Consider the following 19,014-nt stretch of genomic DNA (forward strand, 5'->3'; position numbering starts at 1 on the left):
CGGACGGGTGTACTCTCAGGAGGAGTTTAGTTTTGTATTTCACAGTGAGAGAGGGGTGCACCGGTCCTGGAGTTACTGCAATACCAGGTCGATGCGTGGAGTGGACGGAGCAAGCCCCTTTTCCATCTCCCAGTTCGAAAAATCAATTTAATATATGGTCCCCGGGTAGGGGACGTATCAGATATTAAACTGATAAGAACAGATACTACACTTGATCTTAGCCAAAAGGCCGAGAAGCGATGCACACACATGCTCAGACCAAGAGGCGAGCTTCCCAGACACGTCGCTCCACTTGGCGGTTTAACAGACAACGACGAAACAAAAAAAAGACCAAGCAATCTGTGTGCGTGTTTGTGTGTCTGTGAAAGCTGGAGAAATAAACCGAGGTCGCTACATCTCTTTGCTGCTGCCTGCTGGCAGTCTCACTAGGCCAGGGGTGCCCAACCTTTTTTGACCCAAGATCTACTTTTCAAGTAGCCAACCTCCCGAGATCTACCAGCAAACCTACCTTCAAGCCAGGGGGGGGGGGGGGGGGGGGGGGGGGGGTAGAGAACAATTGTTGACGGGGGGGGGTTGTATCGTGAACCTACGGACTTCAGTGGGGGTTTCATTCCGTCTGCGCACGGCACCTTCTCAACGATAATCATCTTCCTCCCACTCAGGGTGAAAATGGTAGGTCTTAGCTTGTTTCCCCTCAGCCATGCCAACGTTTAGGAGTGTGTAACTACTGTTGACGGCTTTCAACTGCTGTTAACAGCACATGCGCTACCGCGCGTATATGTCCCGCGCAAATTTAATTTCATTAAAAAAAAAAAAAATAAAAAAAAAAAACTTTTTTTTTTTTTTTTCTTCACCCCTCGCGATCGACTTGGGATCTGTCGGCGATCTACTGGTAGACCGCGATCGACTGGTTGGGCACCCCTGCACTAGGCCGTCTGCATGTTTCACAAATAGAGTTTGGAGCAGTGGAGGCTTCTATGAGACTACAGGTGAAGCAGTGAGTGAACGAAATGTTGAATGTATTTTCTTTCTTTATTTATTATTTATTATGTTACCTTTTTAAATTAGACCAGTACGTGAGTGCACTGAATTTCGTTGTACTTCTGTCCAATGACAAATAAATATATATCTATAACACCCCGGAACTCTATTGCAGCCAATGAGCTCGAGTTGAAAAAGAAAATAGCTTACAGCACGTGGTATTCCCCGGTGAAGCAGTCAACGGAGGATTCACTCAGGTACATTTTATCCCCTGCATCGTTTGCTAGTTAATAATTATACTTTTTTTTTTACGGTTTGTATTAAGCTGTTTCGATTTTGTAGAAAGAGAAAAGATTTCGACCGTGTCATAACGTGGTCGTTGTGTATAAAGGGAAGACGTAGAGGTTACGTTTTTAGCTGCTGGGTAGACTTTAGTCAACCTATCGCCGTTTTGTCGGTGAGCAACCATATTACCCGTGGGAAGTCTCGTTTTAATCGTGGCAATCTAAGCTTTCCAACGGTGTATGGCATTACTATATTCACCCAAGGGTCGTTGAAATAATAAGCTGATTAATGTGTGTTTTGTGACGATAGCTAGGCGCGGCTAACGACACTGTTTACAATAGTAAGGGCTACTACGTCGCATACCTGCAAACTTGTTGCTTTTCGGCGACAATCAACGTTTTCTTGGTCAATTTGATGTGGATATGTGTTAATATGGGTAAATGTGACTGTTTAGACAACAGCTGATGCGAGAGTAATTGTAACATGAAGCAATTTGGCGACCGTGTTAATCTCTTGACAATCTGGCGAGCTTGTTGTCCTAGGCTAATACACCAACAGCAGATTTCTGTATAATAAAGGGCTACATATTGTCAATCTAAATGATCTGCTTTTAGTTTTACTCATTTATTCATGTTTTACAGTACCAGATGGAACATGCCTACACATCAGTGCACCGTGTGCGACAAGACATTCGGTGAAAAGTCCAACCTGGCGAGGCATCTGAAGATCCATGCCATCGCCAGGGAGACCTTTATCTGTGACGTCTGCGGGAAGAGCTTGGCCACTAAACCATCGCTGGTCAGCCATCAACAGCTACACCAGTACCCCAACATCATTTTGTACCGGCTAGGAGAGGCCAGGCTGTACTGTACAGAGGCAGCAAGGTCTGTGGCAGAGGCCCGCAGCAGCACTGTTGTTGACCCTAAATGGCTGGATCTCAAGACAGCAGAGACCTTTGGAAAGGTCAGCTGGTCATCACGTTCGGGAAGCACGCCGGTCAGACCTTCAGGTGGCTTGTGGAGAATGATGTCGGCTGGCTGGTGTGGCTGCTGTTCCAGTACTGCCAGCAGGGAGAGCAGAACGAGCTGCTGAAGTGGCAGAAGGAGCGACTGCTCCGCCAGACCGGCCTCAGGTCCAGTACCGGCACATCCATCACCAGGCTGGAAAGAGACGTGGTGAGAAGCGGAGCTAAGTTGTCATAAGCACTTTGTTTCACCTGTTGGCTTTGGAAAGCAAATAGCACACACGTCATATCAATACTGATCACATGTGTATTTTATATTTCCAGATTATTTGTTGATGAGCCTGTGACTCCCGCGAACCGGCCCGTTCAGCCCACTGGGTTTGTCGTCCTCCACCCGGCTGAAGCCTGCGGCGCTCACCCCCATTCTGCCGAGGCCTCCTGCGCCCACCCACCTCCAGCCGAGGCCACCTGCTGCGTTGACCTACGGCCCACCCCCTGTGTCGGCAGCACCCATACTGCTGGTCCTCCCCGCACAGCCACAGGCCCCCTCCGTCCTGTTTCGTGGGACATCCTGCAGCCAGAGCTTTGTCCCTCCTGCACCAACAGTGAAGGCATTCATGCCTAACAAGTCCTCAAGGCCATGTGGGGCTTGCCACGTGCCAGACTGTGGTGGACAGCGGAAGAGGTACACCCCTTCCAAGGACAAAGTGGCTGGAAGCATGCAGAAAATGTTTTCCTACTGTCCATCCACTAGGATGTCCACTACCCCTGGCTTCGACAATGTGGTGTATGACAACTTTGAACACTTTAAGAGTGTCGTGGATGCAGAGTTGGACAGGAGGACTGTGTAAATACCTGGAAATGCGTGTGTGTGTGTGTGTGTGTGTGTGTGTGTGTGTGTGTGTGTGTGTGTGTGTGTGTGTGTGTGTGTGTGTTTGAATAACTTACCTCTGTGATGCCACTGTTCCTGTGCCATCTGTAAGAGAGAGAAAGAGGCTTGTTTGTGTGTGTTTGTCTTTGTCTTTGTGTGTGTTTTTTAAAGTGCTTCAGCAAGCACTATCTATTTATTTATATCGTTCAAAAAAAAGGCACTTTGCAGATTTACTTGAAGTTCTTTTGTTCGCTTTTTATTTATTATTATTTATATTGCTGTTAAAATTAACTTTGTAGTATCCATTCTGCTCTATGTTCAATATCGAGGCCAATCTTTTAAACCATAATCAGTTCCAATCTAACACAATCAGTTTACATACCCTTTAGTGGTTGTTCATGTTCAGATAATCTGTGTTTTTGTCATGCATGTTGTTTGTCTTTGTCAGCTTCATGTCTTTGTGATGTTTGTATGTATTTGTCTGCTTCAGTTGTAACAAAAGTTTGCTCAAGAAAACACAAAAGGGAGGAACAGCTTGAGCCTTTATTTGTTGATTGGTCACCCGAGTCTATGGATAATCATGTTCATTATTGCACTTTAGCCTGTACAAGCCAATTGTTGATTTGTATCTTGAGTACAAGTGTGTGTGTGTGTGTGTGTTCTTTAATTGTTGAGTGTTTTTTATTATTATTAATGTTATTTATATGTGCCTGTCCTTGTGATGTGTGTATGTCTGTCAGCTCCATGTTTAACTAAATGTTTGCAAATGGTAGTACATGTTTGTCTCTCGTCTCATGCTCTCGTGTTCTCGCCTGTAGATCTGTACCTAGTCGTGGTGGGCGAGCTTTTAACTAAAATGATCTTGTTTATTTGTGTTTATATGGATTGCCTTTTCAATGACACACATTCTGGTTGAAAAATAAAAGTTGTAAAAGTATTTTGGAGTCTCAGTGTGCTTGGGTTTCAGAAGGGGTGGGGTATTGGAAAGAAAAAACACACCAAAGCAATTAGAAGTCCTTGTGTCTTCACTCCCGCAACCAGAGGTGTGAATACACCCCCACTGTGATGGCTGCACTCCCTGTGTGGTCAAAACAATGAGTTCTGTGAATGGCTCTTATTATTTTTCTTAATTCAGCCCAAAAATGTAACAATTTAACACTTTTCCACTTGATTGTATGAATCTCATCAGCTACATCCACTCAAAGTATGAAAATAATAAACAAAACATCCAGCAGACTAGTGGATTTTGATAATCTAGGCCTTGCACATGACATTTCTGAAAATAAAACCACCCACCAGTGGCCACCAGATGGAGCCGTCCGTTTTGATCCTCGATCCTTTTGGATCGATCCCAGTGTTGAGGGATAGGGACTTTGGGGGGTCATGAGCCATTCCCAGGCGGTCACCCATCCAAGTACTAACCAGGCCGGACCCTGCTTAGCCTCCGAGATCAGACGAGATCGGGCGTGCTCAGGGTGGTATCATTCATAGCTATTATTTCTTCGGAACAACATGATCAGGGGAGAGCGCGAACGCAGTCCCCCACTACCAGAAATTATGCAATCGAGATTCCCACATTTGGGGAATTCGCACGGGACAGCAACAGCCTCAGTGCAATGGCTGAGCCTCGCTATGGGTGAACCACCTTCTTGATCATGGTATCTCCCTTGCCAGGTAAGTATGAGTTGTACACGTTCAGGTGGGCTGAACGATGCCCACGCGTGTTCCCCAGGAGAACGGTTGCAAAGCATTCGGAGATGTCTAGACTTTAATAAACACTGTAGACCGCCGGTATCATACACGATGACAGGCGAATCTGAAATCAGCGTGATGGAAGCATAACGAAAGGAAACCTGGAGGTCCGAGTTATCGACACGCCACAGAAATAATCCTTTTTTCTTTCTTAAACAACAGAATAGTGGTGGCGAGATGATGCCTCATGAAACGTCAAAGCCTCGCAGCCAGGTGAACCATCAAAGTGGTTCGACCTCGAAGCTTCAAATGAGTACGCTAGGGACAAGGAATGAAATTATGATGAAAGAAAGAGTTTCCTGTGATGATGTGATGTTTGCTTCGTACAACATCAAAACGTTTAAGAATTAAAGTCATTTCAGTGATACGTGTGAGTGTGCCGTTCATAAATATCTCCCGAGCTCATGGTAGAGAACAAATCATTTGACAAAGGTTTTAAGTCATCCCGGGCAAAATAGATTGTCTTATAACTACAGTAGCCTACTAATAATTGTAATAATAGAACTGCATGATGTCTGAGAACGAGTGTGATTAATTACATAGCCATAAAAGTGATCTTGGAACTGGGTAGGGTCTTCTTTTTGTAAAATGTGCCAATTGTGAACCCATATCGCGGAACAGCCCGAGATGAAGCCTCGAACGTCACGCGCCACGTCATTTCGCCTATGTGATACGGAGCTTCGCTGGGGGAGGAGCCGAGGGACTCGACACACGCCCCGATGCCTCGACGCAAACCATAACATCACTACAACAGAATATCGTTGGAGTAATTGTAAACAGTGCGTTTATGAATTGTAAATGACACTTTATTGTCTACAGGCGGACGGGTGTACTCTCAGGAGGAGTTTAGTTTTGTATTTCACAGTGAGAGAGGGGTGCACCGGTCCTGGAGTTACTGCAATACCAGGTCGATGCGTGGAGTGGACGGAGCAAGCCCCTTTTCCATCTCCCAGTTCGAAAAATCAATTTAATATATGGTCCCCGGGTAGGGGACGTATCAGATATTAAACTGATAAGAACAGATACTACACTTGATCTTAGCCAAAAGGCCGAGAAGCGATGCACACACATGCTCAGACCAAGAGGCGAGCTTCCCAGACACGTCGCTCCACTTGGCGGTTTAACAGACAACGACGAAACAAAAAAAAGACCAAGCAATCTGTGTGCGTGTTTGTGTGTCTGTGAAAGCTGGAGAAATAAACCGAGGTCGCTACATCTCTTTGCTGCTGCCTGCTGGCAGTCTCACTATTCCGTCTGCATGTTTCACAAATAGAGTTTGGAGCAGTGGAGGCTTCTATGAGACTACAGGTGAAGCAGTGAGTGAACGAAATGTTGAATGTATTTTCTTTCTTTATTTATTATTTATTATGTTACCTTTTTAAATTAGACCAGTACGTGAGTGCACTGAATTTCGTTGTACTTCTGTCCAATGACAAATAAATATATATCTATAACACCCGGAACTCTATTGCAGCCAATGAGCTCGAGTTGAAAAAGAAAATAGCTTACAGCACGTGGTATTCCCCGGTGAAGCAGTCAACGGAGGATTCACTCAGGTACATTTTATCCCCTGCATCGTTTGCTAGTTAATAATTAGACATTTTTTTTTTACGGTTTGTATTAAGCTGTTTCGATTTTGTAGAAAGAGAAAAGATTTCGACCGTGTCATAACGTGGTCGTTGTGTATAAAGGGAAGACGTAGAGGTTACGTTTTTAGCTGCTGGGTAGACTTTAGTCAACCTATCGCCGTTTTGTCGGTGAGCAACCATATTACCCGTGGGAAGTCTCGTTTTAATCGTGGCAATCTAAGCTTTCCAACGGTGTATGGCATTACTATATTCACCCAAGGGTCGTTGAAATAATAAGCTGATTAATGTGTGTTTTGTGACGATAGCTAGGCGCGGCTAACGACACTGTTTACAATAGTAAGGGCTACGTCGCATACCTGCAAACTTGTTGCTTTTCGGCGACAATCAACGTTTTCTTGGTCAATTTGATGTGGATATGTGTTAATATGGGTAAATGTGACTGTTTAGACAACAGCTGATGCGAGAGTAATTGTAACATGAAGCAATTTGGCGACCGTGTTAATCTCTTGACAATCTGGCGAGCTTGTTGTCCTAGGCTAATACACCAACAGCAGATTTCTGTATAATAAAGGGCTACATATTGTCAATCTAAATGATCTGCTTTTAGTTTTACTCATTTATTCATGTTTTACAGTACCAGATGGAACATGCCTACACATCAGTGCACCGTGTGCGACAAGACATTCGGTGAAAAGTCCAACCTGGCGAGTCATCTGAAGATCCATGCCATCGCCAGGGAGACCTTTACCTGTGATGTCTGCGGGAAGAGCTTGGCCACTAAACCATCGCTGGTCAGCCATCAACAGCTACACCAGTACCCCAACATCATTTTGTACCGGCTAGGAGAGGCCAGGCTGTACTGTACAGAGGCAGCAAGGTCTGTGGCAGAGGCCCGCAGCAGCACTGTTGTTGACCCTAAATGGCTGGATCTCAAGACAGCAGAGACCTTTGGAAAGGTCAGCTGGTCATCACGTTCGGGAAGCACGCCGGTCAGACCTTCAGGTGGCTTGTGGAGAATGATGTCGGCTGGCTGGTGTGGCTGCTGTTCCAGTACTGCCAGCAGGGAGAGCAGAACGAGCTGCTGAAGTGGCAGAAGGAGCGACTGCTCCGCCAGACCGGCCTCAGGTCCAGTACCGGCACATCCATCACCAGGCTGGAAAGAGACGTGGTGAGAAGCGGAGCTAAGTTGTCATAAGCACTTTGTTTCACCTGTTGGCTGTGGAAAGCAAATAGCACACACGTCATATCAATACTGATCACATGTGTATTTTATATTTCCAGATTATTTGTTGATGAGCCTGTGACTCCAGCGAACCGGCCCGTTCAGCCCACTGGGTTTGTCGTCCTCCACCCGGCTGAAGCCTGCGGCGCTCACCCCCATTCTGCCGAGGCCTCCTGCGCCCACCCACCTCCAGCCGAGGCCACCTGCTGCGTTGACCTACGGCCCACCCCCTGTGTCGGCAGCACCCATACTGCTGGTCCTCCCCGCACAGCCACAGGCCCCCTCCGTCCTGTTTCGTGGGACATCCTGCAGCCAGAGCTTTGTCCCTCCTGCACCAACAGTGAAGGCATTCATGCCTAACAAGTCCTCAAGGCCATGTGGGGCTTGCCACAGTGCCAGACTGTGGTGGACAGCGGAAGAGGTACACCCCTTCCAAGGACAAAGTGGCTGGAAGCATGCAGAAAATGTTTTCCTACTGTCCATCCACTAGGATGTCCACTACCCCTGGCTTCTACAATGTGGTGTATGACAACTTTGAACACTTTAAGAGTGTCGTGGATGCAGAGTTGGACAGGAGGACTGTGTAAATACCTGGAAATGCGTGTGTATGTGTGTGTGTGTGTGTGTGTGTGTGTGTGTGTGTGTGTGTGTGTGTGTGTGTGTGTGTGTGTGTGTGTGTGTGTGTGTGTGTGTGTGTGTGTGTGTGTGTGTTTGAATAACTTACCTCTGTGATGCCACTGTTCCTGTGCCATCTGTAAGAGAGAGAAAGAGGCTTGTTTGTGTGTGTTTGTCTTTGTCTTTGTGTGTGTTTTTTAAAGTGCTTCAGCAAGCACTATCTATTTATTTATATCGTTCAAAAAAAAGGCACTTTGCAGATTTACTTGAAGTTCTTTTGTTCGCTTTTTATTTATTATTATTTATATTGCTGTTAAAATTAACTTTGTAGTATCCATTCTGCTCTATGTTCAATATCGAGGCCAATCTTTTAAACCATAATCAGTTCCAATCTAACACAATCAGTTTACATACCCTTTAGTGGTTGTTCATGTTCAGATAATCTGTGTTTTTGTCATGCATGTTGTTTGTCTTTGTCAGCTTCATGTCTTTGTGATGTTTGTATGTATTTGTCTGCTTCAGTTGTAACAAAAGTTTGCTCAAGAAAACACAAAAGGGAGGAACAGCTTGAGCCTTTATTTGTTGATTGGTCACCCGAGTCTATGGATAATCATGTTCATTATTGCACTTTAGCCTGTACAAGCCAATTGTTGATTTGTATCTTGAGTACAAGTGTGTGTGTGTGTGTGTGTTCTTTAATTGTTGAGTGTTTTTTATTATTATTAATGTTATTTATATGTGCCTGTCCTTGTGATGTGTGTATGTCTGTCAGCTCCATGTTTAACTAAATGTTTGCAAATGGTAGTACATGTTTGTCTCTCGTCTCATGCTCTCGTGTTCTCGCCTGTAGATCTGTACCTAGTCGTGGTGGGCGAGCTTTTAACTAAAATGATCTTGTTTATATGGATTGCCTTTTCAATGAAACACATTCTGGTTGAAAAATAAAAGTTGTAAAAGTATTTTGGAGTCTCAGTGTGCTTGGGTTTCAGAAGGGGTGGGGTATTGGAAAGAAAAAACACACCAAAGAAATTAGAAGTCCTTGTGTCTTCACTCCCGCAACCAGAGGTGTGAATACACCCCCACTGTGATGGCTGCACTCCCTGTGTGGTCAAAACAATGAGTTCTGTGAATGGCTCTTATTATTTTTCTTAATTCAGCCCAAAAATGTAACAATTTAACACTTTTCCACTTGATTGTATGAATCTCATCAGCTACATCCACTCAAAGTATGAAAATAATAAACAAAACATCCAGCAGACTAGTGGATTTTGATAATCTAGGCCTTGCACATGACATTTCTGAAAATAAAACCACCCACCAGTGGCCACCAGATGGAGCCGTCCGTTTTGATCCTCGATCCTTTTGGATCGATCCCAGTGTTGAGGGATAGGGACTTTGGGGGGTCATGAGCCATTCCCAGGCGGTCACCCATCCAAGTACTAACCAGGCCGGACCCTGCTTAGCCTCCGAGATCAGACGAGATCGGGCGTGCTCAGGGTGGTATCATTCATAGCTATTATTTCTTTAGAACAACATGATCAGGGGAGAGCGCGAACGCAGTCCCCCACTACCAGAAATTATGCAATCGAGATTCCCACATTTGGAGAATTCGCACGGGTCAGCAACAGCCTCAGTGCAATGGCTGAGCCTCGCTATGGGTGAACCACCTTCTTGATCATAGTATCTCCCTTGCCAGGTAAGTATGAGTTGTACACGTTCAGGTGGGCTGAACGATGCCCACGCGTGTTCCCCAGGAGAACGGTTGCAAAGCATTCGGAGATGTCTAGACTTTAATAAACACTGTAGACCGCCGGTATCATACACGATGACAGGCGAATCTGAAATCAGCGTGATGGAAGCATAACGAAAGGAAACCTGGAGGTCCGAGTTATCGACACGCCACAGAAATAATCCTTTTTTCTTTCTTAAACAACAGAATAGTGGTGGCGAGATGATGCCTCATGAAACGTCAAAGCCTCGCAGCCAGGTGAACCATCAAAGTGGTTCGACCTCGAAGCTTCAAATGAGTACGCTAGGGACAAGGAATGAAATTATGATGAAAGAAAGAGTTTCCTGTGATGATGTGATGTTTGCTTCGTACAACATCAAAACGTTTAAGAATTAAAGTCATTTCAGTGATACGTGTGAGTGTGCCGTTCATAAATATCTCCCGAGCTCATGGTAGAGAACAAATCATTTGACAAAGGTTTTAAGTCATCCCGGGCAAAATAGATTGTCTTATAACTACAGTAGCCTACTAATAATTGTAATAATAGAACTGCATGATGTCTGAGAACGAGTGTGATTAATTACATAGCCATAAAAGTGATCTTGGAACTGGGTAGGGTCTTCTTTTTGTAGAAATGTGCCAATTGTGAACCCATATCGCGGAACAGCCCGAGATGAAGCCTCGAACGTCACGCGCCACGTCATTTCGCCTATGTGATACGGAGCTTCGCTGGGGGAGGAGCCGAGGTACTCGACACACGCCCCGATGCCTCGACGCAAACCATAACATCACTACAACAGAATATCGTTGGAGTAATTGTAAACAGTGCGTTTATGAATTGTAAATGACACTTTATTGTCTACAGGCGGACGGGTGTACTCTCAGGAGGAGTTTAGTTTTGTATTTCACAGTGAGAGAGGGGTGCACCGGTCCTGGAGTTACTGCAATACCAGGTCGATGCGTGGAGTGGACGGAGCAAGCCCCTTTTCCATCTCCCAGTTCGAAAAATCAATTTAATATATGGTCCCCGGGTAGGGGACGTATCAGATATTAAACTGATAAGAACAGATACTACACTTGATCTTAGCCAAAAGGCCGAGAAGCGATGCACACACATGCTCAGACCAAGAGGCTAGCTTCCCAGACACGTCGCTCCACTTGGCGGTTTAACAGACAACGACGAAACAAAAAAAAGACCAAGCAATCTGTGTGCGTGTTTGTGTGTCTGTGAAAGCTGGAGAAATAAACCGAGGTCGCTACATCTCTTTGCTGCTGCCTGCTGGCAGTCTCACTAGGCCGTCTGCATGTTTCACAAATAGAGTTTGGAGCAGTGGAGGCTTCTATGAGACTACAGGTGAAGCAGTGAGTGAACGAAATGTTGAATGTATTTTCTTTCTTTATTTATTATTTATTATGTTACCTTTTTAAATTAGACCAGTACGTGAGTGCACTGAATTTCGTTGTACTTCTGTCCAATGACAAATAAATATATATCTATAACACCCGGAACTCTATTGCAGCCAATGAGCTCGAGTTGAAAAAGAAAATAGCTTACAGCACGTGGTATTCCCCGGTGAAGCAGTCAACGGAGGATTCACTCAGGTACATTTTATCCCCTGCATCGTTTTTTTTTACGGTTTGTATTAAGCTGTTTCGATTTTGTAGAAAGAGAAAAGATTTCGACCGTGTCATAACGTGGTCGTTGTGTATAAAGGGAAGACGTAGAGGTTACGTTTTTAGCTGCTGGGTAGACTTTAGTCAACCTATCGCCGTTTTGTCGGTGAGCAACCATATTACCCGTGGGAAGTCTCGTTTTAATCGTGGCAATCTAAGCTTTCCAACGGTGTATGGCATTACTATATTCACCCAAGGGTCGTTGAAATAATAAGCTGATTAATGTGTGTTTTGTGACGATAGCTAGGCGCGGCTAACGACACTGTTTACAATAGTAAGGGCTACTACGTCGCATACCTGCAAACTTGTTGCTTTTCGGCGACAATCAACGTTTTCTTGGTCAATTTGATGTGGATATGTGTTAATATGGGTAAATGTGACTGTTTAGACAACAGCTGATGCGAGAGTAATTGTAACATGAAGCAATTTGGCGACCGTGTTAATCTCTTGACAATCTGGCGAGCTTGTTGTCCTAGGCTAATACACCAACAGCAGATTTCTGTATAATAAAGGGCTACATATTGTCAATCTAAATGATCTGCTTTTAGTTTTACTCATTTATTCATGTTTTACAGTACCAGATGGAACATGCCTACACATCAGTGCACCGTGTGCGACAAGACATTCGGTGAAAAGTCCAACCTGGCGAGGCATCTGAAGATCCATGCCATCGCCAGGGAGACCTTTATCTGTGACGTCTGCGGGAAGAGCTTGGCCACTAAACCATCGCTGGTCAGCCATCAACAGCTACACCAGTACCCCAACATCATTTTGTACCGGCTAGGAGAGGCCAGGCTGTACTGTACAGAGGCAGCAAGGTCTGTGGCAGAGGCCCGCAGCAGCACTGTTGTTGACCCTAAATGGCTGGATCTCAAGACAGCAGAGACCTTTGGAAAGGTCAGCTGGTCATCACGTTCGGGAAGCACGCCGGTCAGACCTTCAGGTGGCTTGTGGAGAATGATGTCGGCTGGCTGGTGTGGCTGCTGTTCCAGTACTGCCAGCAGGGAGAGCAGAACGAGCTGCTGAAGTGGCAGAAGGAGCGACTGCTCCGCCAGACCGGCCTCAGGTCCAGTACCGGCACATCCATCACCAGGCTGGAAAGAGACGTGGTGAGAAGCGGAGCTAAGTTGTCATAAGCACTTTGTTTCACCTGTTGGCTTTGGAAAGCAAATAGCACACACGTCATATCAATACTGATCACATGTGTATTTTATATTTCCAGATTATTTGTTGATGAGCCTGTGACTCCAGCGAACCGGCCCGTTCAGCCCACTGGGTTTGTCGTCCTCCACCCGGCTGAAGCCTGCTGCGCTCACCCCCATTCTGCCGAGGCCTTCTGCGCCCACCCACCTCCAGCCGAGGCCACCTGCTGCGTTGACCTACGGCCCACCCCCTGTGTCGGCAGCACCCACACTGCTGGTCCTCCCCGCACAGCCACAGGCCCCCTCCGTCCTGTTTCGTGGGCCATCCTGCAGCCAGAGCCTTGTCCCTCCTGCACCAACAGTGAAGACATTCATGCCTAACAAGTCCTCAAGGCCATGTGGGGCTTGCCACATGCCAAACTGTGGTGGACAGTGGAAGAGGTACAACCCTTTCAAGGACAAAGTGGCTGGAAGCATGCAGAAAATGTTTTCCTACTGTCCATCCACTAGGAAGTCCACTACCCCTGGCTTTTACAATGTGGTGTATGACAACTTTGAACACTTTAAGAGTGTCGTGGATGCAGAGTTGGACAGGAGGACTGTGTAAATACCTGGAAATGCGTGTGTGTGTATGTGTGTGTGTGTGTGTGTGTGTGTGTGTGTGTGTGTGTGTGAATAACTTACCTCTGTGATGCCACTGTTCCTGTGCCATCTGTAAGAGAGAGAAAGAGGCTTGTTTGTGTGTGTTTGTCTTTGTCTTTGTGTGTGTTTTTTAAAGTGCTTCATTAAGCACTAGGGCTGTCAACGAATATTCGAAGTTCGAATATTCGTTCGAAATGCATCCAAAAACGCGAATTCGAACGTGAAAATTAATATTCGAATGTGAAAAAACACTCCCGCGGTACAAGCGCCTCTATCTGCTTTGTGAATGAGCCTCTGTCTGTTCGCGATGTCCCTCATAATATTCGAATGTGAAAAAACACTCCCGCGGTACAAGTGTAACAGACTAGTATTGTGAAGAGCGAATGTATTTTATCCCCTCGGGGTTTCCGTACTTGGATATAGGTATTCCAGCTCTCACGCTGTGACTGGGTGACTTCTGATAGGTACTAAGTAAACGAGACTATTTTCCCTTCCACGCTTGTGTCATTCTTGTCATATAAATATCTAAAGTGCCAACGCTCGGTTACACAAGCGCCTATCTGCTTTGTGAGTGAGCCTCTGTCTGTTCGCGATGTCCCTCATAATATTCGAATGTGAAAAAACACTCCCGCGGTACAAGCGCCTAACTGCTTTGTGAATGAGCCTCCGTCTGTTCGCGATGTCCCTCGTTTTAAAGTAAGGAAATGCCCAGCAGGAAGCCGCCGCCCTATATATAGGATATATATATATCCCACTAATTTGAACCATGGTTTTGTCGCATTATTGACATATTGACGGCAACTGCGTAAAATAGGCAACCAGATATTCGAATAGTTCGAATTCGTGATTTTTTTCCAAACGAATATTCGAATGTCATTTTTGAGCAATTTTGACAGCCCTAGTAGACAGTTACAATCCTACGACGTCGTGAGTGCAGCGAATGCGCGTTCACGTTAAGAGGAGTTTCGGGAAACGCTCCAAAGAAATTATCGATGGATCGCAAGATCCATCGGGAGAATGATCGTACGAGCGAAGATCCATCGTTATCGGGAAACGGGGCCCAGAACTAGATTTGTGTCAACTCCATCAGACACACTAAAAAGTATAAAATGTTAATTCTTTCAATCCAACAAGAATCTAAAGTTCTGAAGTATGTTGTATTAGTGTTTAGTAACTCTGATATGTAATAAAATACAATATATAAACTTAAGTTGTGATTTCCCACTATTCTGAAAACCCAGCATTTCTAAATATTTGCATTTTCAAACTTCTTTTTAATTTAAATATTGTAAAAACAAATTCCTTAAATAAATAAGACACAAGAGGATGTAGATCAGATGGTCCTTTATTACAAAAACAACATAAACTGAAGGAAGAATTTTTTTTCACCAAAAAATCAACAAAAACATAGGTCTGACACTGTTGACGAAGATCTGACGGTGTTGACAAAAAACTGATGGTGTTGACCAAAAAATGTGTGTGCATTGCTGATAATTGAACAAATGTGCTTTTTAAACACTACTACTAAAACTACTCCTTGTTATTAGAGTATTGAACTTACTGTAAAGCAAATTATAATAAACATATTGCACACACACCGTTTCCAACTATCAAAAAAACAATAAGGGAATCCAGGGTCCCTCCTCCCCCTCTGTTATTATCTACCTCCCCTACACCACTTCCTCCTCTCCTCTTCCTCTCCTTTGTCAGTAGTCATTTACTTTTTTAAAGTGGCGTGTGTGTGCGTGTGTTTGTGTGTGTATGTGTGTGTGTGTGTGTGTGTGTGCACGTGTGTGTGTGTGTGTGTGTGTGTGTGTGTGTGTGTGTGTGTGTGTGTGTGTGTGTGTGTGTGTGTGTGTGTGTGTGTGTGTGTGTGTGTGTGTGTGTGTGTGTGCGTGTGTGTGTGGCTGGGTGCGTGTGTGGCTGGGTGTGTTGGATGTGTTATTGCCCTGCACTGCCTACTTCATACTGGGTGTGATCTTAAATTGACATTCCTTAACAACAATCCTGCAACACAAAATCAGTAGCTTAGAATCAGGTTAAATTAGCTTACTTAAGATTTCATTTTTGTCTAACCCGCACTTGTGCACTTGTGCCTTGAGCAACAGGCGTCGGACATGCTCACGCTCTATGAAGTCCATCACATCAGGGGCTATGCTGTAGATCTCTCGTGTTCTTAATTTGACTGGTGATGCATTTCCCATTAGTTTCACTATGATGTCTTCAACTGGGCAGAAACAGACATCCTTTGTGAGAAGCTTAGGCTGATAATTTGCTGTTGGACCATGGGGATGCAGAAACTCCACTTTCACATCGTGATGCTCAGTATCCACAGCAATGGTCTTGGCTAGCCACCAGTGGCCATCATATACTACTGCTAGCCAGTCTCCATTATTAAGGGTGCTAACAGTCGTAACTGTCACAGTACCCTCGGGACCTTTCAGAAGCTCCTCATCCAACTCCTCCATCACATCTTCCATTTCCAGATCCTCTTCCATCTCCCCTTCCATCTCTTTTTCCATTTCCTCCAACAACATGGCCAAAGGTCTTTTCTTCGCTGCCCTCCTTGTATCACTGAGCTGTTTCTCTGGGTAGCCATGGAAATAGAAGGTAGCTGGGCAGAAGCACTGGCAAACCAACTCCTTGCTGCAAAAGCAGGATAGTTGTCTGTGGTGGATCCTGTTATCATGTGGGATGACCTGATGTATTTGTCTTGTTGAGGGAACCTGTTTGAGAGGATGCATGAGAAGTGTATCGTATCTTTGCATGTCTTCTTCTGCAACGTGGTACAGCTGAACGCTCTTCAGACTGTTTGAGACCTTTTCAAAGAATGTGTGTCCATCTGTCATATCATTTCCTCTCAGGACCAGGTTGTCAGCTGTTCTTTTCACTGTACCGCCAATGCCGTCTGGTGCCCCCTTACCATGGGAAGTGGGGAAGAAGTTCCATGTTGCTCTTTCAAACCCCAGTGTAGGGGGGATACAAGACAGAAGGAAAAAATTCTTCTTGTTCTTATACTGTTTACTTGGACCATCAGACCAAAAGTGCACGGTGGTAACCTGCGGATATCTCGTTTTGATATCTTTTAGGACTGGATCCATGTGTGTCCAGATTGCTGCAGCATCCTGTCTCTTTGACTCTGAAAGTGTGCAAAACCCTGCCTTTCCACCCTTAATGTAATACATTCCGGTATGTAGCGTTATCTGTGGCAGATTTTGTCCAAAATGGCAGGCCTGTACTTCAGATTGATACTTGCATCTCCAGGATTCTGAAAAGTCAACGTGAACAATTGCTGTACTTTCTTCACAAGTCTCAATTGTGTTCCTGTATGCTTTTGACTGGTTTTGCACTAAACACACATGTGTTGTGGTTTCATTTCTGAGTATTTGCTCATAGAGTTTGATGAGCTCTGAAAGACTGCCACTGTGTTGGACGAGTTTAGTGTTGATGTTGATTCCATTGACTGTGTCTTCTTGAACTCTCTCCCACTGCTTCCACTGAACATGGATTTTGTCTTGCTCTTGGGTTGTAACTGTACCTTTGTTTAGACATCGTGAGCAGGTGCGAAGAAGGCAGGCCTCACTTGCTGGAGAGCAACAAACTAATTGAAAACTGTCATCCAGTTTGTTTGACTTCACAACACCAGACATTCTAAGGACCTCGAGCATTAAGTATGCATTTTCATGCTTTTGACACAGACATGTCTTTCGATCTGATGCTTTTGGTGTAATATAGAATGGCTTCAGAGTACAGAAAGAAGAATAGCTCAGCTTCACAGTGGGGTTCCTAATGAGGAAATCAGTGTGGAGGTTGATCATGGAGTCTGTCAGGATCATTCTCTGCTGCTTCATCTTATTCCTAGTGATGGTGTCAGTCTTATCAGTGGTCACATGTGCAGAGTTCAGGAAGAAATCCTTAACAGTCTCTGTTATACCCTTTAGGAATGTTGGCTTTTTCTTTGTCTGTTTCTTTCCTCTCATTAACTTGTAGGTTATCCCAAACTGGTGGATTTGGTGAAGGAGACGATACTTTTTTAGAATCTTGCCTGATGACACACTTAGTGCTGGTTCCTGACGCTGTGGCCCAGGAGTTTGTTTGTTTTTCTTCAGCTCTCTTCTTAGGATGTTGTGGAATAGAAGGGCTTTCTTGATTTTTGGATTCCTAATTTTGCTTCCTGATAGCATCTTCTTTGTTTCTGTTCCTGGGGAGTCAAGTGGTGTTTTAATTGTAGCCTTTCTTCCTCGACATATTCTTTTTTTCAGTTTGTTTCGTTGCTTTGTTACCTTCTTAAGCTTCTCTTTCAAAGTTTTTATTTCTCTTGAATGCCTTTTTCTCGTTTTACTTCTCTCCCTTTCCTGTCTGAGAGACTGTCTGCTGTGTCTGGCATTGTATTCTTGAATATTCTGATCTTGCGGACTATCTGGAGGGGTGTGAGCCTCCAGCACTGCATCTTCATTGGATCTTTTCTGTCTGGACCTTTTCTGTGCCTCTCTCCAATACTTTCTCCAATTCCTCTTTGCCCTGTCTCCCATGTCGTCTATTTGTATAACTTTTTTGTCTGTAACTCTCTTCTTCCACCTTTGTCTTTCCTTTTCTTGCATAGCATGTTTGCTCTCTTGGTCACTGTTCAATTTTTCCCTTCTCTTTCGTTGGTACTCTCTATTTCTTCTCCTTTGCTCCTCAACTGACAATTTCTGTCTAGCCATGCTTTCCTACAATACAAATTTAAATAATAAAATTTTTACTTAAATAAGACTATAGAATCAGATTTCTATTTACTTGACATGATTGATTGATGGATGGATGGATGTAAAATCCTCAAGGTGCGGGATGTAGTTTTCATAACCAGATATTATGAAAATCTACACACTGGCTTCTCATCTCTCTCTCTCTATCTCTGTCTCTACATATATATGTAGAGACAGAGATATATGTGCTGGGAAAGTTAAACATTATACAATAATAAGTAGACCACTGCCTGCCCATTCTCTACAAGTCAGATGCGTATGGTTAAATAATGTAATGCATGCTATGCTATATATGTACATTTATGTGTAAATAAAACCCTGAAATAACATTTTAACCCTTTACTATATTTCAGAAATGATATTATATTAGCACATTAAGAGGTTTTGGGGGATTTGTCAACTCTGTCAGCTTATAGGTCAACTCCGTCAGACATAAAACCTGACGGATTTGACGTCTGACGGAGTTGACGTAAGCCAAAACGTGTATTGTACACGGCAGCTAGCTAGTTTTTCCTCAGTTGCTAAGTGTCCCAAAAACCACACTAAAATGCTTAAATTCAATCCTCTATGGTTTAAAAAAAGTATCTTAACAGAAAGATGGTATTGACATGGTCCAGCTGTGACCAAAGGAATATTGACATTGATTGTCTAAAATATCAAAAAATGTAAAACGTACCAGAGCATGTTTGGTAGTGTTGCATTCACCACAGGCAGGGAGATGAAAAGGGGTCCTCAGGGATATAGCTGACCATGCTTTTTTCCTGATTTATTGTGGCTTATGAGAAAATCTGACGGAGTTG

The 19,014-nt window shown here is 44.4% G+C and overlaps 1 long non-coding RNA gene and 5 other non-coding genes across 6 annotated transcripts; 1 reads left to right on the plus strand and 5 right to left on the minus strand.

Annotated features, from left to right (window-relative positions):
• Positions 1-50: 50 nt before the first annotated feature.
• Positions 51-241, minus strand: LOC130378716 (U2 spliceosomal RNA). The gene has a single exon (XR_008894859.1). It is a non-coding gene; the product is annotated as a U2 spliceosomal RNA (small nuclear RNA).
• A 915-nt stretch (positions 242-1,156) lies between these two features.
• Positions 1,157-4,002, plus strand: LOC130378699 (uncharacterized). The gene is made up of 3 exons (XR_008894847.1): positions 1,157-1,238; positions 1,908-2,441; positions 2,555-4,002. It is a non-coding gene; the product is annotated as an uncharacterized LOC130378699 (long non-coding RNA).
• Positions 4,003-4,618: 616 nt separating this feature from the next.
• LOC130378708 (U1 spliceosomal RNA) lies at positions 4,619-4,783 on the minus strand. Its single transcript, XR_008894853.1, has one exon. It is a non-coding gene; the product is annotated as a U1 spliceosomal RNA (small nuclear RNA).
• Positions 4,784-5,723: 940 nt separating this feature from the next.
• Positions 5,724-5,914, minus strand: LOC130378717 (U2 spliceosomal RNA). The gene has a single exon (XR_008894860.1). It is a non-coding gene; the product is annotated as a U2 spliceosomal RNA (small nuclear RNA).
• Positions 5,915-9,818: 3,904 nt separating this feature from the next.
• Positions 9,819-9,983, minus strand: LOC130378710 (U1 spliceosomal RNA). The gene has a single exon (XR_008894855.1). It is a non-coding gene; the product is annotated as a U1 spliceosomal RNA (small nuclear RNA).
• Positions 9,984-10,924: 941 nt separating this feature from the next.
• Positions 10,925-11,115, minus strand: LOC130378718 (U2 spliceosomal RNA). Its single transcript, XR_008894861.1, has one exon. It is a non-coding gene; the product is annotated as a U2 spliceosomal RNA (small nuclear RNA).
• Between the last annotated feature and the right edge of the window lie 7,899 nt (positions 11,116-19,014).

Source organism: Gadus chalcogrammus, unplaced genomic scaffold (assembly GCF_026213295.1).
Source record: "Gadus chalcogrammus isolate NIFS_2021 unplaced genomic scaffold, NIFS_Gcha_1.0 GACHA100, whole genome shotgun sequence".
NCBI lineage: Eukaryota > Metazoa > Chordata > Actinopteri > Gadiformes > Gadidae > Gadus > Gadus chalcogrammus.